General features: G+C 46.5%; 2 long non-coding RNA genes across 9 annotated transcripts in view; one reads left to right on the top strand and one right to left on the bottom strand.

Moving 5' to 3' along the window:
* Nucleotides 1–1306: 1306 nt before the first annotated feature.
* Nucleotides 1307–22933, bottom strand: part of LOC308617384 — a 68302-nt gene continuing 46675 nt past the window's right edge. The window contains exons 3-5 of one of the 8 annotated variants that reach the window (XR_014015867.1): nucleotides 20252–20328; nucleotides 19596–19838; nucleotides 1307–1422 (exon numbers count right to left, since the gene is read on the bottom strand). This is a non-coding gene — a long non-coding RNA (uncharacterized lncRNA). Of the gene's footprint in view, nucleotides 1423–2793; nucleotides 3365–8001; nucleotides 8026–8059; nucleotides 9478–18806; nucleotides 18872–19595; nucleotides 19839–20251; nucleotides 20329–22933 lie in introns of those variants that run through there. The other 7 variants (XR_014015868.1, XR_014015869.1, XR_014015870.1 and 4 more) reach the window with 7 other exon arrangements.
* On the top strand, nucleotides 19677–22189 carry LOC308617385. Its single transcript, XR_014015875.1, has 3 exons — nucleotides 19677–19814; nucleotides 21089–21269; nucleotides 21425–22189. It is a non-coding gene; the product is annotated as an uncharacterized lncRNA (long non-coding RNA).

Genomic DNA, 22933 nt, shown 5'->3' with positions numbered 1-22933 from the left:
CATGATGCTTTAAAGCAGAGCCAGTGGAAACCCAAGGCCCACCTCCCTCTTGTGGAGTTTCAGAGCTGTGAAGGAGGTGAAGGGGCAGAGGTGAGCGAGGTGTCTCACGCTGCCGTCTGGGGGATGAGGGCGAGGTGAGCTCTGCTCTCAGAGAGCCCCACCTAAGTGAGGGAGCTGGTCCCCACTCTTGGAGGAGTGCCCAGCCTGGGGCACCAAGACTGAATACACAACAAAGCAGGCAACAGGCAAAAGAGCAGGGTGCGGCCCACCTTCGCAGAGGGGCACAGGGGTCTAGTGTGGAGGGCTCAGTGAGCACCGAGGAGATGGGAGATACTGCTGCTTAGGGCAGGCAGAGGAGGCTCAATGAGCAGGAGCCTTACAGGTGGGTTGCCTTTCAGTCCCTCGGCCCGCTAGCCCTGCAGGGCAATCATCAGGAGGTCATCAGAATTTTATTCAAAGTTGGCACTTGCAGCTGGAGACCCTGTCTTGCATGGCGTAAGGGTCCCCTGTGGATAAGGTCACCAAGCTCCTTGGCTTCCAGTTCTTTCCTGTCTCCAGCAGGCCTCTGGGTGCCTCCTCTGTCTTTACCCAGACGCCTTCCCACTGCAGTGGGGGAAAGGAAGAGACACAGCTCACAGCCCAGGAGGCGTGCCGGTCTGGTCCATTCTTGACTGGAGCAGGCTTTGGTGTGGGACTCAAGAGGCTCACTCAAGGCGGTGCTTGGGTCAGCATCCCAGAGATCCCAGGTTGTCAGCAGCTGGGCTGCACATAGTTCCCGGGGAAGAATCCAGACCCCTCTGAGCTGATGCCCTCACAGCAGCCATCGGAGTAGTGGCGGGTGATGCAGATAATGGTGCCCTCAGAGAAGGAGAGTTCATTGTTCTTCTGGCGGGTGTATGGGTACAGTGTCATTACTGCAGGGCGGGAGGAGAGGGGTGCCATGAGACGTGCCTCCTGCCCCGCCACAGGGATGCTTGTGCCCACATACTGGACTCTAGGGGGCAATGTGGGGAGTGGGGCAGGAGATGCCTTCTTCAAAGCCCCAGGACTCCTCCCCAGCTGAGCTAATATTCAGTATCAGGCCAGCTGCTTCCCTCCTCTGTGGGGGTGCGGTGGGGTGGAATAAAAGGCTCCACAAGTGTGACACAAGCCATCCCCTCCACTCCAAGAAACTTCAGTGTTTGAGAGCAGGGCCCCAGGGTGTACCCATGTTTTGTAATCTGCTTTCAGCCCCCGTTCATCCTGGTCTTTCCACAATGTCTCTGGCAGGTGCTGGAGGTATTGCTCAGTAGGTGCTCCAGTAGGTGCTCAGTAAATACAGCAACATTGAACAGTGTAGACTTGGCCGAGTGAGCCTTGGGCAAGTCACTTAGTTTAACCTCTCAGGCTCAGCTTCGTCTGTTAAATTGGAGTGTGAAGATCCTAGGAGGTTAAGTAAAAGTGAAAATGGATGAGAAGCTTCGACTCTGGGGTCTGGTATAAAGCAGGGGCTAAATTATGTTAAAACCCCCCACATAACATAACATACCATTTAAATCATTTTGAGCCTACAGTTCTATGGCATTAATTACATTCACGTTGTTGTACAAATATTCTCAGCATCCACCTCCGGAAGTTATTCATTTTCCCTATGGAAAATTCTGTATCAGTTTCTCTAAATTTTTGCCAACATTTGTTATTTTTAGCTTTCTTGATTGTAGGCCTTCTAGTGTGTGGAGGGGTCGGCGTTGTGGTGTTAACTTGCATTTCATCACGACTAATGACGATTAACATCTCTTCATGTGCTTGCTGACCATTTGTATGTCTTATCTGGAGAAGGGTCTTTTGAAGCCCTTTTTCCATTTAAAACATTGGGTTGTTTGCCGAGTCCCGCCAAGCGCTCCTCCTGGCGGCGTTGGTGTCGGTGAGTCCAGCCTGGAGCGGTCTCCGCGCCGCAGGGGCCCGCGCCCCGGGGCATCGCTAGCTGCCTCTCAGGAGAGGAGACCCCCCGCCCCCCGGCGCCCGTGCCTGGAGCGCCGAGATTGTGTGGCGCCGCGCGGACGCGGCGCCGGCGGGGCGGGTCTTGCTAGGCATTGGGTGCGGGTCACCTGAGCGCGGCGGCGGTCTGCGCGCCTCTCCCGGAGGAGAATGTCCCGCAAGTGGGCGTTCCGGCGCCCGTGCCTGGAGCGCTGTGATTGTGCTGCGCCGCGCGGACGCGGCGCCGGCGGGGCGGGTCTTGCTCGGCATTGGCTGTGGGTCACCTGAGCGCGGCGGCGGTCTGCGCGCCTCTCCCGGAGGAGCGTGTCCCGGAAGTGGGCGTCCCGGCCAGAGCGCATCTGGCGCGGGGCGTCCTTGGGGCTTAGCTGTTAGCGCCACACGAGCTTGCGGGGGTCTAGGAAGCCAGCGCTCGGCGGCTGGGAACGACCCGTCCCGTGGGTCCCTGGCACCCCAGCGGCATCTGAGCGCGGAGCGGAGGGCTGCGGACCGCAGGTAAGGGGACGGGGGTTGGTGGGGGTGGGTGGAGGAAGGAACGAGGAATTACACCAGAGCTGTTTGGTACAGGGGCAGAAACAGAAAACTCAGACGTAGCACTGCAGAGGCCATGGGAGTTAAGTTGTAAATGCTGCTGGCTTTCAGTAGCCTGCCGCCATTCTCTTCTGTAGCTGATGGGATACAAAGCTCTACTGGGTTGTTCTTTGCATGGGATAGTCTTGTTTTGCAGAAATTCAGCTCAGAGACATCCTTGATGTGTAAGTGTAAGGTCGGATCTTAACAAATGGCATCGCGAAACAGAGGAACGCTTCAAGTGAGCTTTATTAGGGGGCGCTCCCGACCAGAGAAGTCGCCCCCGGGCGAGGGCTGGGCAAGATTTTATAAGGGAAGAAGGGAAAGGGGTGTGGTGAATCTGGGAGGGCGCAGGGAATTCCTTATCTGGTGGTCTCTTCGGGTGTCGTGGCACTATCTGGTGCCGGTTACATCAGTCTTGGGACCGCTAGTCCCGTCCCTCGAAAGGCGGGAAGGCTGGGCCGGGTGGAAATCCCCCAGGTCAGTTCCTGGAACTGGGTGGTCCGGAATGTCTCCAGGTCAGTTTCTGGAACTGGGTGGTCCGGAGAGTTTCGGTCTGATGCAACCTGTGAATCTGATTGCGTTCCCCTGCCTCGGGCCTGTTGGCCTTACATCCCGACATCTTTGGTGTAATGGGGCGGCGTTCCGATCTCTGGCTACTTCATGCTGAATGGGGGCGTCGAAAGGGGAGTCGGGCGACCAGAGGTCCGAGGCTTAGGGGAGACCAGTGGGGGTTTCTGTAGGAAGCAAGGTGTAAGGACTGAGGAACATTTGGTTTGTGGCCACCCGAGAGACTTCCTCCATGCGCCGGCGAAGGAACCTAAGAAAACGGGGGGCAAACATGAGCAAGATACAGATGAGAATTAAGGGGCCTCAGATTGGTGTTAGCCAGGTATAGAGGGTGGATCGCCCCCAATCGGGAATTGGGGAGGCGGACTGTTGGTGTTTGCGTTGGAGTTCTTCTCTTAAGCGATGGAGGGCGTTTACAGCAGCATTCCTCCTGTAGGAAGAGGCAGGTACCTCCTTTGTCGGCCGTCAGGAGATCCAGGGCTCATCGATTCTGGAGAGCGACTCGGGCTATGGAGGTGATCTGGCACTGGAGAGAGGAGATGGAGGCGGCGGAGCCTTCAATGGCTAGCTGGAGTTTATGTTCTAAGTCGCGGGATGTTGAAACACTATGTGTTAGAGCTCCCCCCCGCCCCCCGAGGCCTGCAGCGACCAGGGAGGAGGCGAGAGAGATGCCTGCGACCAGAGGAAGAAAGATAGCTCTTTTTTGTCGGGTAAAGGGCGGCGTGATTAGCGAGGAAAATTCATCTTGGCTATACAGTGTGAGTTGTGGGACGAGAGTAACGGGGATACATGGGAAGGGGGAGGAAGAATTGATCTCTTTTGTGAGGGAACCATTGCACCACAAAAACATGCCTGGTGGTGCTTCAATTGATGTGTTTACCGTGAGGGATGTGTTGCAAAGAAACCCGGTATCAGGTAGATTTGGGCGGCTGCCGTAACAGATGGTGAGATTTTTTTGAATCAAGGAATATGGGGACTTTTAACGGGGAAAAAGGTGGGTTTTGGGTTGTGTAGGAAGTAGAATTGAAGGGCTGGTCGAGTGGGACAGCAGCCAAGGGTGGCCGGCCAAGCGAGGCACATAGAAAGCAGTCGGAGATGTTACCTATTCCTGTGTGGTTGAGTATCTGTAGTGTTTGTTGGTCAGTTCGGCTGCTGCTGCTAGGGCCCGAAGGCATGGTTGCCATCCCCGAATGGTTGGGTCTAGCTGTTTGGAGAGGTAAGCCACGGGGCGGTAGGAAGGCTCTACAGGCTGGGCAAGGAGTCCAGTGGCTATTCCGGCCCGTTCATCCACAAAAAGGTGAAAAGGTCGGTTTGGGTTGGGCAGAGAAAGGGGAGGAGAAGATATCAGAGCGTTACAGAGGGTGAGAAAGGCCTGTTGAACGGCGGAAGGAGAGGTGAGGGGTCCTTGAGGGGTTTCCTTAGCGGCTAGATATAAGGGTTTAGCGAGGAGAGCAAAGTTAGGGATCCAGTGTAGGAAAAATCCTATAAGGCCCAAAAAGGAGAGAATTTGTTCCGCTGTTTCCGGAGGCTGGAGTTCACGGATAATCCGGGTGCGATCGGCTGTTAGACCTTTTGTGGTAGGGGTAAGATGGAGCCCCAGGTGGGTTACAGAAGATACAGATGACTGAGCCTTGGCTGGGGAGACCCGATAACCGCGAGAGCCAAGGTAATTGAGGAGATCTGCAGTATGTTGACTTGAGAGGCTGAGAGATGGGCTACAAAGGAGGAGGTCATCTACATATTGAAGGAGTGTGCTGGGGGTACGGGAGCAGGAAGTGAGGTCCTGTGCCAGCGCCTGACCGAAGAGGTGAGGAGTGTCGCGGAAGCCCTGGGGAAGAACTGTCCAGGTGAGCTGACCGGAAGTATGAGTATCCGGATCCGTCCAGGTAAAGGTGAAGAGGAAATAGGAGTCGGGATGTAGGGGGATAGTGAAAAAGGCATCTTTGAGATCCAGAACCGTAATGTGGGTTGTGGATTGGGGGATATGGGAGAGCAAGGTGTATGGGTTTGGTACTACTGGGTGGAGAGGGATTATGGCTTCATTGATTAGTAGGAGGTCCTGGACCAGGCGATAATCCCCAGAGGCCTTGCGGACAGGCAGGATGGGGGTGTTTCAGGGAGAGTCAGTGGGGATAAGGAGTCCCTGGTTTAGGAGTCCTGTGATAATAGGTTGTAGGCCCCTAAGGTGAGTCTCAGAGATGGGAAACTGGGGCCTTGGTGGAAATTTGGAGGGGTCCTTTAGGCGGATGAGGATGGGGGAATGGTGTGTTGCTATTATGGGCTTAGAAGCATCCCAGACATGGGGATTGATTGGGTTCGGTGTGATTGGAAGAGGGGGATAGGAGGGGGAGGGTTCTAGAGAGAGGCCGAGAAGAGGAAGCAGGAGTTGGGAGGAGGGGACCTTAGGGTCAAGTCTCTCCAGCTGGAGGGAGGCCCCTAAGTGGAAAAGGACATCTCGGCCTAGCAAGGAAACTGGGCAGGATGGTATGACTAAGAAGGAATGAGTAAAAGGGAGTCCTTCGATATGACATGGGAGTGGACCGGTCTGGAGTGGGAAGGATGGTTTGCCATCAATACCCATGACCGAGATCTGGGAAGGAGAAACTGGCTCGGAATAAGTAGGCAGGACCGAATAGGCAGCCCCCGTGTCCACCAGAAATGAAATGGACTTATCCACTACCTGTAGCGTTACCCTGGGCTCGGTGAGGGTGATGGGGGTCTTCGAGTCCGGGTGCCGTCAGTCGTCAGCCAATTTCAGCAGTTCGAGTGGTAATGCCATTGGGTCGGCCTGCCCCCCACGTGGAGACGCTGAGGGAGGGCCAGTCGTAAGGCAGTCACTCTTCCAGTGGCCCGTTAACCCGCAGCTGGGACAGGGCTTAGAAGGGGGTCGGGGATTGGGACATTGGCGAGCCCAGTGGCCTTCTTTCCTGCATTTGAAGCAGGCCCCCGGCGGGGTTGCCTTTTGCGGACCCCATGGATGCTGTGATACATGGGAGATGGCCGGGCTTAGGGCGGCTACAAGAGGTTGGGTTTGGAGGGCCACCTTCTGGTGCATCCGAGCCTGTCAGCTGGATCCTGCCAAATCCTCACGGCCATTGTAGACTTTAAAGGCCATCTTTACCAGATCTCGAATAGGGGTTTGAGGGCCATCTTCTGCCTGTTTTAATTTCTTTCGGATGTCCGGGGCTGATTGGGTGATAAAATGGGTGGCTAGGACCGCTGCCCCTGCCGGGGTGTCGGGTTCCAGCTGGGTGTAGAGTTAAGGCCGCTGTAAGGCGATTGAGAAAGATAGCTGGATTTTCGTTAGGTTCTTGGATTATCTCTTTTAGTTTTTCAAAATTGACTACTTTATGAGCAGCAGCCTGCATGCCAGCCAGGAGGCACTGGATCATGAGGTCGTGTTTATGACGGCCATCTTGGCCATCCTGGTAAGTCCAGCCTGGATTGGTACCAGGTACAGCAGTCACTCCGACAGGCATGGAGTTGTCGGTAAGGTGAACCTGATCTGCATGGTTTCGGGCAGCAGTTTGAATTCTTTCCCTCTCATCAGGGGTCAGAGTAGAAGACAGGATCACAGAGATATACCAGGTTAGATCGTAAGCTTGAGAGAGGTAGCGAAATTATTTGATGTAGCGGGAAGAGTCGGCTGAAAAGGAGCCTAATCGCGTTTCTATTTGAGAGAGAACTTGGAGGGAAAAGGGAACATGAACTCTAACTAATCCTTCCGCTCCTTCTACCTCCCTCAGAGGGCAGAGGAGATTTGGATCTTGGGAGTCGTGAGAGCGTGTATGTGCACTAATTGGCGAAGCAAGGGGCGAGGGAGGAGAAACCGTTGAGGGAGGCAGGGGAGCGGTTGGATGGGCCGGAGCGGCTGCGGGATGAGGAGGGACCGCTTCAGGGTTGGGTGGAGGCTGGAGAGGAGCTCTGGAGGGGGGAGAGGCGAGAGATTCGGGTGGGTCGCCTAGTGGAGAGGAGTCATCATCAAAGGAAATTAGGGGCTTGGATGTAGGAGATGTCTGTTTGGCAAGAAAGATCTGGGAAGTGGAACAATCGACGTAGAGGGAGGGGCGGGAGCGTAAATACCAGAAGGCCTGAACATAGGGGACCTCGGATCATTTGCCCATCCTGCGGCAGTAATTATCTAGATCACGGAGGATGTTAAAATTGAAAGTCCCTTCAGGAGTCCATTTGGACTGATTGTCTAGAGGATATTGTGGCCTGGCCACAGTGGAATAGAAAATAAGCCGTCGGCAACGGAGAACTTGGGAGAAACCGAGGGCTGTAAGATTGGCTAGGAGACACCCCAGGGGTGTCTTAGAATCTGGTTTCGATTCTGAGGTTCCCATGACCCCCAGTCTGTCCCTGAGTGAATGGAGAAGGAGGCGTGCCTGGTCTCAGTCTCCAATTCACGGCAGGTCGGAGGGGACGTCTCCACAGTTCCATAGACCTCACTTGCTATATGGTCGGTCTTTTGATGTATGTATTTAATAGGTATTTGTACACGTATGGTAACCTTAATCTTAATTTTTCCATTCACCCCACCTATCCTTTTAGATAAGCATACTTCTAAGTCTGTGAGTGTCTTTCTCTGTGGAAATATGTTCATTTGTGTTAGTTATTAGTTAACACCTATAAGTGATATCATAGGATATAGGTTTTTGCTTTCTGACTTACATGTTCTGTGATTATCTCCAAGCTCATCTATGGTGCCTCAAATAGCAGTGTTTCATTGTTTTCCATGGCTAATATTCTGTTGTATAAATAGACCACTTCTTCTTTATCTGTTCATCTGTTGATGGACCTTTTGGTTGCTTCATTGTCTTGGCTATTATGAATAAGGCTGCAGTGCAGATTTTGCAGCCCGGGTCTTCTCGATTCAGGTCTCAGGTGAGAGGCCCAGTGGTGTGACTGCTGGATTGAATGGTACCTCAATTTTTATTTTAATTGCAGCTCCCTTCTGTTCTCATTATTGGCTGTTACTTTACATCTCACCAGAAGCTAGAAGGTACAGTGTTCTCTAAAACCCCTTCAATATTTATTGTTTGTAGTCTTTTTGCTGATGGCCAGTTGACTGGTGTGAGTTGAAACCTTTTTGTAGATTAGATTTGCACGAGTCTAATAATTACCGAGGTTGAGCTTTTATCCATTTTCCTTTCTTTAAAAGAGAGTGAGCCAAATTAACCTCTTCATATTATTTTCTTGAAAAATTTGCAGTTTTGAATTTTTTTGGCCATTCCCTACCTCCGCACAGTTGTTTAGGGCAGGTGTCCTTTACAGCCCTGAGTCCTTCTGAATGTTAAGTGACCATTAGCGGTGGGTTTAAAGCCGCTCTTGTGGGAAACGGCCACAAGGCGGCAGCATTTCTACATTTCCAACTCTGGGTTTTTGGGCAACAGAGCTTTCCTGGAAATTGTGTTAGTAAGCAGCAAATTAGAGTGGAATGTGCCAGCGAAAAGCCCCAAGAGCATATATATCCTAAATTGTTTGCTTTTTAAATTTAATTTTTATTAATTATCAGAGCAAATTTGATTAAAATGTAGATTCTCCTAGGTGTACAGTTTCTGATTCATCCTATCAATGTATCTGTCTATTCCTCTTTGGATCCTTTCCCGTGTATGTTATTATAGTGTTGAGTAGACCTCTCTTCGTATTCCATAGGTATTGTGTGATTATATATTTCATATGTATTAGTACATGTCTGTTAACCCCCATATCCTAATTCATACATTCCTTACACCTTTCCATTTGGTTGAACATAATTTGGTTTTCTGAATCTATGTGTGTCCTTCTCTTGGAAATTATTTCATGGGTATCAATTTTTAGGTAACACCTATAAGTGATGTCATAGGATGTCTGTCTTTCGGTTTCTTTCTTACTTCAAGTTGGGTGATTATCTGTAGATCCTTCTATGGTGGTGCCAACGGCACTGTTCCATGCTTTTTCATGGCTAATATTCCATTGTGTACATGGACGACTTCTTCTTGGTGCATTTTTCTGTTGATGGACATTTTGGTTTCTTCCAGGTCTTGGCTATGGTACATGTTGCTGCAGTGCAGGATTGCCAGCCTGTCTTTTTGATTCTGGTCTACTCATGTGACAGGTCCATTAGTGGGCCTACCAGATCACATGGTAGCTCCATTTTTACCCTTAAACGCACCTCTATTCTGTTCTCACTACTGGCTGTTTCCAGGTTACATCCCACCAGCAGCTAAAGGGTACACAGTTCTCTAAAACCCCTTCAGCATTTATTCTTTGTAGACTTTTTTTTTGCTGATGATCATCCTGAAGGCTGTAAGGTGAAAGTTTTTGTACACTGGATTTGCATGGCTTTATTAATTCCTGATGTTCAGCCTTTTTCCATTCCTGTTTTTTTAACAAAAAAACAAAGAAAAAGAAACAGAAAACAAATGTGCGTAAAATATGCCTCTTGAAACTGTCGTTTTGAAATGTGGACGTCTTTTGAATTTTTTGTTCGATATACGACCCCAGGATTTGTTTTCAGGGCAGGTGTGATTTACAGGCCTGCACTTATTTTGAATATCAACTGACCATTAGCACTGGGATTAAAGCTGCTGTTGTGGGAAACGGCCACAAGGCGGCAGCATTTTTCCATTCCCAAATCTGGTTACTAGGGCAGCAGAGCCTTTCTGCAAGTCCTGTGCCTAGGTTGTAAATTAAAATGGAATGTGCCAGGAGAAACCCCCATAAGTTTATCTTACATTAATTCTTGTTCGTTGTTTTAGTTTTTTAATCAGGGTAATGATTAGAATATTGCTTGTCCTAGGTGTACACAATCTGGTTCATTTGTGCATTATATATATATATATATATATATATATATATATATATATATATATATATATATATATATTCCTGTACAGAGCCAATTCCCATGTAAATTATTGCAGAGTGTTCCATAGACCTCCCTTGCTATATGGTCGGTCTTTTTTTTTTTTTTTTTTTTTTTTTTTTTGCGGTAGGCGGGCCTCTCACTGTTGTGGCCTCTCCCCCTGCAGAGCACAGGCTCCGGACGCGCAGGCCCAGCAGCCATGGCTCACGGGCCCAGCCGCTCTGCGGCATGTGGGATCCTCCCAGACCGGGGCACGAACCCGTGTCCCCTGCATCGGCAGGCGGACTCTCAACCACTGCGCCACCAGGGAAGCCCCGGTCTTTTTAATATATGTGTTTAATAGGTATTTGTACACGTATGGTAACCCTAATCTTAATTTTTCCATTCACCCCACCATTCCTTTTAGATAAGCATAGTTTGTTTTCTAAGTCTGTGAGTGTCTTTCTCTGTGGAAATATGTTCATTTGTGTCAGTTGTTAGATAACGCCTATAAGTGATATCATAGGATATGTCTTTTGCTTTCCGACTTACCTCATATTCTGTGATTATCTCCAGGATCAACTATGGTGCCTCAAAGAGCAGTGTTTCATTGTTTTCCACGGTGAATATTCCAATTTGTACATGGACCACTCCTTCTTTTTCCACTCATCTGGTGATGGACATTTTGGTTACTTCCATGTCTTGGTTATTGTGAAAATTCCTGTAGTGCAGCTGTTGAAGCCTGTGCCTTCTCGACTCTGGACTTCTCAGGTGAGAGGCTCAGCAGTGGACCTGCTGAATGGAATGGTAGCTCAATTTTTACGTTTAAACGCAGCTCCTTTCTGTTCTCATTATTTGCTGTTTTACCACTTTACATCTCACCAGAAGCTAGAGGGTACAGAGTTCTCTAAAACCCCTTCAGCATTTATTGCTTGTAGACTTTTTGCTGATGGTAGTTGACATGTGTGAGTTGAAAATTTTTGGAGGTTAGACTTGCATGAGTCTAATAATTTCTGATGTTGAGCTTTTACCCATTTTCCTCTTTTTTGAAAATGAGTGAGTAAAACTTACCCCTCCATACTATCTCCTTGAAAATTTGCCAGTTTTGAATTTTTTTGGCCATTCCCTACCTCCGCACAATTGTTTAGGGCAGGTGTCCTTTACAGCCCTGAGTCCTTGGGAATGTTAAGTGACCATTAGCTGTGGGTTTAAACTTGCTCTTGTGGGAAACAGCCACAGGCGGCAGCATTTCTACATTTCCAACTCTGGGTTTTTGGGCAACAGAGCTTTCCTGGAAATTGTGTTAGTAAGCAGCAAATTAGAGTGGAATGTGCCAGCGAAAAGCCCCAAGAGTTTATATCTCCTAAATTATTGTTTGTTTTTTAAATTTAACTTTAATTAATTATCAGAGCAAATTTGATAAAAATGTAGATTCTCCTAGGTGTACAGTTTCTGATTCATCCTATCAATGTATCTGTCTATTCCTCTTTGGATCCTTTCCCGTGTATGTTATTATAGAGTGTTGAGTAGACCTCTCTTCGTATTCCATAGGTATTGTGTGATTATATATTTCATATGTATTAGTACATGTCTGTTAACCCCCATATCCTAATTCATACATTCCTTACACCTTTCCATTTGGTTGAACATAATTTGGTTTTCTGAATCTATGTGTGTCTTTCTCTTGGAAATTATTTCATGGGTATCAATTTTTAGTTAACACCTATAAGTGATGTCATAGGATGTCTGGTCTTTCGGTTTCTATCTTACTTCATGTTGGGTGATTATCTGTAGATCCTTCTATGGTGGTGCCAACGGCACTGTTCCATGCTTTTTCATGGCTAATATTCCATTGTGTACATGGACGACTTCTTCTTGGTGCATTTTTCTGTTGATGGATATTTTGGTTTCTTCCAGGTCTTGGGATGGTACATGTTGCTGCAGTGCAGGATTGCCAGCCTGTGTCTTTTTGATTCTGGTCTACTCATGTGATAGGCCCATTAGTGGGCCTACCAGATCACATGGTAGCTCCATTTTTACCCTTAAACGCACCTCCAATCTGGTCTCACTACTGGCTGTTACCAGGTTTCATCCCACCAGCAGCTAAAGGGTACACAGTTCTCTAAAACCCCTTCAGCATTTATTCTTTTAGACTTTTTTTGCTGATAATCATTCTGACGGCTGTGAGGTGAACGTTTTCGTACACTGGACTTGCATGGCTTTATTAATTCCTGATGTTCAGCCTTTTTCCGTTCCCATTTTTTTAACAAAAAAAGAAAGGAAAAGAAACAGAAGCCAAATGTGCATAAATTATGCCTCTTGAAACTGTCGGTTTGAAATATGGACGTCTTTTGAATTTTTGGGTCGATATATGACCCCAGGATTTGTTTTCAGGGCAGGTGTCATTTACAGGCCTGCAATGATTTTGAATATCAACTATTAGCGCTGGGATTAAAGCTGCTGTTGCGTGAAACGGCCACAAGGTGGCAGCAGTTCTCCTTTACCAAATCTGGTTACTAGGGCAACAGAGCCTCAAAGGAAGTCGTGTTCTAGGTTGTAATTTAGAATGGAATGTGCCAGGAGAAAGCCCCTTAAGTTTGTCTCACTACTTCTTGTTCGTTGTTTTTATTTAATTTTCATTTTTTATCACAGCAAGTTTGATTACAGGGTTTGGCTTGTTCTAGGTGGGCAAGATGTGTTTCTTTTACACATAAACATATGTCTATTCTTCCTGGGATTCTTATCCCATGTACGTTATGACAGAATGTTGAATAGTCTTCTCTTGGTATTCCGTAGGTCTTTGGTGATTATATATTTCACCTGTGTTTGTATACGTCTGTTAACCCCAATATCCTAATGTATCCAATCCACACACCTTTCCATTGGTGAACCATAAATTTGTTTAATGAATCTGTGATAGCCCTTCTCTGTGGGAATATCTTCACTGGTATCAATTTTTAGGTAACACCTATAAGTGATATCATACGATACGTGTCTTTCTCTTTCTGACTTACTCCAGGTTGTGTGATTACATCTAGAATCATCTACAGTGCTGCACAGGGCAATGTGTCCTTTTTTTCCTTGGCTAATATTTTGTCTGTACTTGTACCAGTTCTTCTTTGTCCACTCATCTGTTGCTGGACTTTTTGGTTACTTCCATATCTTGGCTATTGTAATACTGTGCAGTGCACATTTGCCTTCCTGTGCCTTTCCAATTCTGTCTTCTTTGGTTATAGGTCCAGGAATGGGCCTGCTGAATGATATTGTAGCTCAATGTGTACCTTTTAAAGGCATCTCCATTCTGTTCTCATTAGTGGATCTTTCAAGGGTACGTCCAACTGAAAGTTGAGGTTATGCATTTCTCCACAAACACTTCAGCATTTATTGTTTATAGGTTTCTTGCTGATGGTTATTCTGAGGTGTACCAGCTGAAACCTCTTTGTAGCTGAATTTGCGTGTGTCTCATAATCCGTTGAAATTAAGCTTTAAGGCATGTCCATTTTATTTTTCAAACTGTGATTACAGCTTAGCTCTACAAAGTGTTTTCTTAAAGTATGTGTCACATTTTGAAATTTATTGGCCATTACCTCCCTCAAGGCATTTTGTGGGCAGGTCTCATTTACAGCCATGCAGTACTTGTTCACATGAAGTGACCATTAGCACAGGTTTTAAGCTGCTTTTGCAGGTAATGGACAGAGTGTGGCAGCCTTTCTACGTTCCCCATGCTGGTACTAGGGAAACAGACCTTCCTGCCACTGGTGTTCCTCGGTTATAAATTAGAGAGGAATGTGCCCAGATAAACCCCCAAATGCTTACGTCTCCTTACTTATGTTTGTTTTTAAATTTAATTTATACTTTTTATTGGAGTAATATTCCATTGTGTACATGGACCACTGCTTCTTGGTGCACTCCTCTGTTGATGGACATTTTCGTTGCTTCCAAGTGTTGGCTATGGTAAGTATTGCTGGAGTGCAGAATTGCCAGTCTGTGAGGTTTTGATTCTCATTTTCTCAGGTGACAGGTCCAGCAGTGGGTATGACTGATTGCCTGGTAGCGCAATGTTTCCCTTTTCAAAGCACCTCCATTGTGTTTTCATTAGTGGCTCTTACCACGTCCCCCTTAGAACGGAGGGTACGCACCTCTCCACAATTGCTTCAGCATTTATTGCTTGCAGCATTTTGTTAATGGCCATTCTGACTGCTGTGAGCTGATAGGTTTTTGTAATTTGGGTTTGCATGTCTTTATAAATTCCTAAAACTCAACATTTTTCCAAGCTTTGTGTTTTTAAAAAAAGGAGAAAAAAGTATGCATACAATAAACCTTTTCAAATTGTCCTCTTGGAAGGTTGCCCTCTTTTGAATTTCTTATTCAATTTTCGACCCCAGGATTATTTTGGTGGACAGGTGTCATTACAGAACTGCAAGATTGGTGAATAGTTAGTGACCATTAGCAGTGGGCTTAAAGCTGCTGTTGTGTGAAACGGCCACTAGGAGGCAGCATTTCTCCATTCCCCAATCTGGGTAGTAGGACAGCAGAGCCTTTCTGGAAGTCGTGTTTCTAGGTTGTAAATTAGAATGTAATGTGCCAGGAGAAACCCCCATACGTTTATGTCTCATTACTTCTTGTTGGTTGTCTTAATTTTTGTAATCGGTGTAATGATTAGAATATTGTTTGTCCTAGGTGTACACAATCTGGTTCATTTGTATATTTCATATGTCTATTCATATACAGATCATCTTCCCATGCAAAATATTACACAGTGTTCCGTAGACCTCCCTTGCTATATGGTCGGTCTTTTTGACACATGTATATAATATGTATTGGTATACATAACACTGATCTTCATTTATCCATTCCCCCCACCTTTCCTTTTAGATAAGTATATTTTTTCCTACATTTGTTATTGTCTTTCTCTGTGGAAATACGTATATTTGGGCCAGCTATTAGATAACGCCTATAAGTAATATCATAGGATATAGGTCTTTTGCTTTGCAAATTACCTCATGTTCCATGATTATCTCTAAGCTCATTTGTGATGCCTCAAAAAGCAGTGTTTCATTGTTTTAAATGGGGAACGATCCATTGTGTACATGGACCTCTACTTCATTATCCATTCACCTGTTGATGGACATTTTGGTTGCTTCACCATCTTGGCTATTGTGAATAAGGCCACACAGTGCAGCTGTTGCAGCCTGTGTCTTCCCGATTCTGAACTTCTCAGGTGAGAGGCCTAGCGGTGGGCCTGCTGCGTCGAATGGTACCTCAATTTTTACTTTGCTAACACAGCTCCTTTCTGTTCTCATTATTGGCTGTTACCACTTTACATCTCACCAGCAGCTAGAGGGTACACAGTTCTCTAAAACTCCTTCAGTGTTTACTGTGTGTAGACTTTTTGCTGATCGTCAGTGGACAGGTGTGAGTTGTAAACTTTTTGTAGATTAGAGTTGCATGAATCTAATAATTCCTGAGGTTGAGCGTTTATTCATTTTCCTTTTTTTTTTAAAGAGAGTGAGTCAAACTTACGTCTTCATAATATATTCTTGAAACATTTGCCTGTTCTGAAATTTTTTGTCCATTCCCTTCCGCAGCACAATTTTTTTAGGGCAGGTGTCCTTTACAGCGCTGAGTCCTTGTGAATGTTAAGTGACCATTAGCTGTGTGCTTAAAGCCGCGCTTGTGGGAAACATCCACAAGCCGGCAGCATTTGTACATTTCCCACTCCGTTTCTGGGCAGTACAGCCTTCCAGGAAATCGTGTTAGTAGGCTGCAAATTAGAGTAGAATGTGCCAGGGAAAACCCCCAAGAGCTTATATCTCCTTTCTTCTTGATTGTTTTTAAATTTAGTTTTTATTAATTATCAGAGCAAATTCGATAAAAAATATTTTGTTTCTCCTAGGTGTACAGAATCTGGTTCATTATATCAATGTATCTGTCTACTCATTTTTGGAGCCCTTCCTGTGTAGGTTATTACAGAGTGTTGAGTAGACCTTTCTTGGTATTCCATAGGTATTTTGTGATTAAATATTTCATATGTATTAGTACATGTCTCTTAACCCCCATATCCTAATTCATCCATTCCTTACAACTTTCCATCAGGTTAAACGTACTTTTATTTTCTTAATCCATGCTTTTCCTTCTCTTGGAAATAAGTTCGTGGGTATCAATTTTTAGCTAACACCTATAAGTGATGTCATAGGATGTCTGTCTTTCCATTTTTTTCATACTTCAAGTTGGGTGATGATCTTTATTAGGTCCTTCTATGGTGGTGCACACGGCACACTTTTATTCTATTCCATGGCTAATATTCCATTGTGTACATGGACCACTTCTTCCTTGTACATTTTTCTGTTGATGGACCTTTTGGGTTCTTCCAAGTCTTGGCTATGGTTAATGTTCCTGCAGTGCAGGATTGCCAGCCGGTACCTTTTTCATTCTGGTCTGCTCAGGTGGTAGGCGCATGAAAGGACCTACCAGATCACATGGCAGCTCAATTTTTACCTTTAAAGGCACCGCCACTCTCTTCTCCCTACTGTCTCTTACCAGTTTATCTACCCGCAGCGGCTAGAGGTTACATAGTACTCTAAAACCTTTTCAGCATTTATACCTTTGTACACTATTCTCCTGGTGATCATTCTGATGGCTGTGTGGTAAAGGTTTCTGTAGATTGGATTTGCAATCTTTATTAATTGCTGACGTTGAGCATTCCCATTCCTTTTTTAAAGAAAAAAAAAAGAAAACACAAAATGTGCTTAAAATATGCCTTTTGATTCTGTTTTTGAAATGTTGACGTCTTTTGAATTTTCTGGTCGATTTACGACCCCAGGATTTTTTTCTTTGATGGTAGGTGTCTATTACAGGCCTGCAATTATTTTGAAAATTAAGTGACCACTAGCGCTGGGTTCAAAGCTGCTGTTGTGTGAAACGGCCAGAAGACAGAAGCATTTCTCCTTACCAAATCTGGTTACTAGGGCAAGACAGCCATAATGGAAGTTGTGCTGTAGGTTGTAAATTAGAACGGAAAGTGCCAGGAAAATCCCCTTAAGATTACGTCTCATTCCATCCTGTTCGTTTTTTAATTTAATTACTTTTGATCACAGCCAATTTGATTACAATGTTTTCTTTGTTCTAGGTGTGCAAGATGGGGATGTTTTACACATATACATATATCTAGTCTTCTTCAGATCCTTTTCCCATGTAGGTTATGACACAATGTTGAGTAGTCTTCTCTTGGTATGCCGTAGGTCTTTGGTGATTATATATTTCACATGCGTTTGTATCTCTCTGTTAACCCCAATAATGTAATGTATCCAATCCTCACACCTTTCCTTATGGTGGACCCTAAGTTGGTTTAATGAATCTGTAATTGCCTTTCTCTGTGGAAATATCTTCATTGTTATCAACTTTTAGCTCACACCTATAAGTGATATGATAGGATATGTGTCTTTCACTTTCTCACTTACCACAACTCGGGTGATTACTTCTAGACTCATCGATGGTGCTGCAAATGGCATTGTTTCATTTTTTCCCCAGCTAATATTCTATCTCTACATGTAGCAGTTCTTCTTTGTCCACGCATCTGTTGCTGGACTTTTTGGTTACTTCCATATCTTGGCTATTGTAATATGTGCAGTGCACATTTGCCTTCCTGTGCCTTTCCAATTCTGTCTTCTTTGGTTGTAGGTCCAGGAATGGGCCTGCTGGTTTATACTGTAGCTCAATGTTTACCTTTTAAAGGTATCTCCATTCTGTTCTCATTAGTGGCTCTTTCCAGGGTACATCCCACTGAAAGTTGAGGGTATGCATTTCTCCACAACACCTTCAGCATGCATGCATTCATTCATTCATTCATTTATTTTCGTTTGTTTGTTTTGCGGTACACGGGCCTCTCACTGTTGTGGCCTCTCCCGTTGCGGAGCACAGGCACCCGCGGCATGTGGGATCTTCCCAGAACGGAGTACGAACCCGCGTCCCCTGCATCGCAGGTGGACTCTCAACCACTGCGCCACCAGGGAAGCCCCAGCATTTATTGATTATGGGTTTCGTGCTGAAGGTTATTCTGAGGGGTGTGAACTGATACCTCTTTGTGGTTGAATTTCCATGTGTCTCATAATCCCTTGACATTAAGCTTTAAGGCATGTCCTTCTTATTTTTCAAACTGTGATTACAGCTTAGCTCTACAAAGTGTTTTCTTAAAGTATGTGTCACATTTTGAAATTTTTTGGCCATTACCTCCCTCAAGACATTTTGAGGGCAGGTTTCATTTACAGCCCTGCAGTACTTGTTCACATGAAGTGACCATTAGCACAGGCTTTAAAGCTGCTTTTGCAGGTAACAGCCAGAGGGTGGCAGCCTTTCTACGTTCCCCACGCTGGTACTAGGGAAACAGACCTTCCTGCCACTGGTGTTCCTCGGTTATAAATTAGAGAGGAATGTGCCCAGATAAACCCCCAAATGCTTACGTCTCCTTACTTATGTTTGTTTTTAAATTTAATTTATACTTTTTATTGGAGTAATATTCCATTGTGTACATGGACCACTGCTTCTTGGTGCACTCCTCTGTTGATGGACATTTTCGTTGCTTCCAAGTGTTGGCTATGGTAAGTATTGCTGGAGTGCAGAATTGCCAGTCTGTGAGGTTTTGATTCTCATTTTCTCAGGTGACAGGTCCAGCAGTGGGTATGACTGATTGCCTGGTAGTGCAATGTTTCCCTTTTCAAAGCACCTCCATTGTGTTTTCATTAGTGGCTCTTACCACGTCCCCCTTAGAACGGAGGGTACGCACTTCTCCACAATCGCTTCAGCATTTATTGCTTGCAGCATTTTGCTAATGGCCATTCTGACTGCTGTGAGCTGATAGGTTTTTGTAATTTTGGTTTGCTGTCTTTACAAATACCTAACATTCATCATTTTTCCAAGTCGTTTTTGTTTCTGTTTAAAAAAAAGGAGAAAAAAGTGTGCATACAATATACCTCTTGAAATTGTCTTCTTGGAAGGTTGCCCTCTTTTGAATTTCTTATTCAATTTTCGACCCCAGGATTATTTTGGTGGACAGGTGTCATTACAGAACTGCAAGATTGGTGAATAGTTAGTGACCATTAGCAGTGGGTTTAAAGCTGCTGTTGTGTGAAACGGTCACAAGAAGGCAGCATTTCTCCATTCCCCAATCTGGGTAGTAGGGAAGGAGAGCCTTTCTGGAAGTTGTGTTCCTAAGTTGTAAATTAGAATGGAATGTGCCAGGAGAAACCCCCATACGTTGATGTTTCATTACTTCTTGTTGGTTGTCTTAATTTTTGTAATCGGGGTAATGATTAGAATATTGTTTGCCCTAGCTGTACACAATCTGGCTCATTTGTACATTATATATGTCTATTCATATACAGATCCTCTTCCCATGCAAAATATTACACAGTGTTCCGTAGACCTCCCTTGCTATATGATCGGTCTTTGTGACACATGTATATAATATGTATTGGTATATGTAACACTGATCTTAATTTATCCATTCCTCCCACCTTTCCTTTTAGATAAGTATAGTTTTTTCCTACATCTGTGAGTGTCTTTCTCTGTGGAAATATTTTCCTGTGGGTCAGTTATTAGATAACACCTATAAGTAATATCATAGGATATATAGGTCTTTTGATTTCCAACTTACCTCATGTTCCATGATTATCTCTAGGCTCATCTGTGGTGCCTCAAAGAGCAGTAATTCATTGTTCTCCATGGTGAATATTCCATTGTGTACATGGACCTCTTCTTCTTTATCCATTCACCTGTTGATAGACATTTTGGTTGCTTCACCATCTTGGCTATTGTGAATAAGGCCGCAGTGCAACTGATACAGCCTGTGTCTTCCCGATTCTGGACTTCTCAGGTGAGAGGCCCAGCGGTGGGCCTGCTGCATCGAATGGAAAACGTAGGGAGGAACCAGGCAAAGTCAGTTACCATGGCAGCCCTGGGAAAAACATTACCAAGTGACACTAACACTCCCAGGAGCCTACATTTGTTTCCACAATAAGTAAACCTTTCTCATTTCCAAAGTACTATACTGTGAAATATGCATCTCAGTCACATCTAGAGGTTACTCAGTGTCTGCTGTGAGTGGGAGGAAAACAGAAGGGCCTTAAACAGTACCAAAAGCAATGACAAGAAGAAACTAGGGTTCACGGGCAGAGACAGACAGGCTCAGTCAGGCTCCTATCCCTATGACATTCTGAGGAGATCACGTTGTAAGGGCTCGAGCACGAGAAAGCAGCCACTAACCAGCTACCCTGTCTCACATATGTGGAAAAAGTCAATGTAAATGCTTACCTATGTATTATTCTTTTCTGATCATTCTTTCAGTGTATCCCTTCTGGCTTTGTGCAAAGCGATTCTTTGTTTTGTACCTGAAAAATGAGTGGCACATGTAAATGGATGAAACTTGTCAGAGGAGACACCCAAGGAGCTCTTCAGCTAACGAACGAGGAGCTCCGAGTTCTGGGAAAGAATCATAAAAGTGGTGTAGAATCACAATATCTTAGAGCATCCTTTATATGAAATCCCCTCTTGCATATCACCAGTCACTGGTCATCAGCCTATACATGAACTTTGCAGTGACAGAAAACCCAGCACTCTCTAGACACATATACGCACTTCTAGTTGCTACAGCAGTCTATATCAAATTCAGAATCTGACTCCCTGTCACGCATCAGTCCCAGTCTGCCTTCTGCAATGGTACACCCCATGGCACACCTCATCTCTTTTCCACCTGGCACATTTCCCAAACACGAGGACAATTTTGTTCTTCCTAAAGCTCTCTTCTCCCACGTCACCCTCCTAAATCACTCCTTCCTTCCTGTGTTTATGACTCTGAGGAGCCCCCAAGGTTTTCTCATCCCAAGGCCATGACAAGCAATGGCATCAGTGTGCCTGCTACAGATTCTACGAAAGGGGCAGGGCCACACAAGGGTCTGGCAAATGTGACTGACAACCTGAAGGGAGAGTACATGTGAGAACCTCAGCCTCTCTTCAGTCCTCAGCCTCTATCCAAGGTTTCTCCATAGCATGCTATTGACATTTTGGGCCAGATAATTCTTTTGGGGTGGTGGGGAGGGCTGTCCTATGCCTTGTACGATATGTAGTAGCATCCTGACCTCTACCCACTAGATGCCTGCAGCACCACCAACCCCACACCCCGGATGTGACAATGAAAACTGTCTCCAGCCATTGTCAAACGTCCTGGAGGAAGGGTGAGGGCAAAATCACCCTCACTCCGGAGCCACTGCTCTCTCCAATGACTCTGTTCACCCATGAGGACTCAAAACTCTCTCCTCCGCTGGCTTAACAGGTAACTCTCCAGAAAGTTTATCGGGTATCAAAATGCTACTTGAAATTTGATAGTATTTATCTCTATAACGGTATCTGATGAAAGTAAAACTCTTTCTCCAGATGTTAAGAACCTCCCAGGTGGTTAATCCACGTTTACCTTATCTCCTACCCCAGGCCCTGGAAATTACAGAAATGATCGGACACCCATTTTCGGGTTCCGTTCAATAAGTACCAGCAGCGTAAGGCTTTTTGGCAACCTGAACAACTGAATTCAAGTAAACTATTCTGCCTGACCGTGGCTTTGTGAGACAAGACACAAACCTGTAGCAGGACCCTCCTCTCTGCTGTTTACGGAATTGAGGTATCTGACTGGAAAGCCGGTGGAGGTGAACTACCCAAGAAAGCAGTGGGTTCAGGATGAGAATTTGGAAAGGGTGACAAGGGAGGGGAGAATGAACCTCAGCTGAAAAGAAAGGGGAAAAGTACCAAGAGATGAGTTCTCTTGACTGAAGAGAAGATACGCTGAAAGCCATCAGCTTGCCCTCGGGGCCCTCAGCTCTCTGGGGAGCTCTAAGGGAAGGGTGAGCCTGGACCTACGACTCCGGACTCCTGGTCTCGGCCCCCAGGCCTGACCCATTCACTCAGACTCTCAATAAATACTTGTATTCAAAGACCTTACACGGGGACCACATCTGGGAAAACATCGCCGCACCCTCATCGTAAGTCACAGGGGGAGACCCGAACTGGCCAAGCCATGACAGGAGCTGTCAGGGCGACAAAAGAGCACGGCAGGGATCGGACATCGGATCGCCAGAAGCCCTCCGCCCTCCTGGTTCGTAATGCCAGGGCCCCATCGCCGCGTATCGCCGGAGCCCGGTCCTGCCTCCGTCGCGCACCCTTCCCCAAGGTTGGCGGGGGTCTGGAGTCACCATCCCCGGTTCGGACCTACACACCTCGCCGCTGCTGAGCTCTACAGATCCCGCTCCTTCCACACAGTTCGCCGAGTCCGCGGGCCTTACTGAGCCGCGCCGGCCACCGTCCGCGAGGCCTTGGCGCGCCCGTGACGTCACCGTCGTGCGCCTCTCCCGCAACAAGGGGTGTATGGCTCTCGCACGGCGGCTGCGGCTGTTGTCGCTCGCGGCTCGGTTGCTTCTGGCGCCTCGCCGGGACCTGACGGTCTGCGGTCCCAACGAGCCCCTGCCCGTGGTGCGCATCCTGCGGGCTCTACAGCGGCGGCAGGAAGAGCGGCAGAGTGGGCAGCGGAGCCCCCCGCGGCCGGTGCTGGCGCGACCTGGGCCGCTGCCACAACGACTGAGCTCACGTGCCACAACTACTGAAGCCCACGCGCCTAGAGCCGGTGGCCCCCAACAAGAGAACACACCACAATGAGAAGCCGGTGCACCGCAACGAAGAGGAGCCCCCACTCACCGCAACTAGAGAAAGCCCACGTGCAGCAACGAAGACCCAACCCAGCCAAAAGTAAACAAATAAATAAAATGAAAACAGATACAATACAGTATTGTTAACCATAGTTGCCATGCTGCACATTACATCCCAGAACGTATTTGTCTCGTAACTGGAAGTTTGTATCCTCTGACCACCCGCACCCATTTCCGCCCCCCCCCCCACCTCATCCCCATAGGTTAAAATTTTAAATAGAGGAGCCCAGATAAACTTCAATGA

This window comes from Mesoplodon bidens (genome assembly GCF_964165515.1).
Source record: "Mesoplodon bidens genome assembly, chromosome: 5".
In the NCBI taxonomy this organism is placed as follows: Eukaryota; Metazoa; Chordata; class Mammalia; order Artiodactyla; family Ziphiidae; genus Mesoplodon; species Mesoplodon bidens.
Note: the sequence above shows the minus strand (reverse complement) of the source record. Positions and strands in the feature narration are given on the sequence as shown.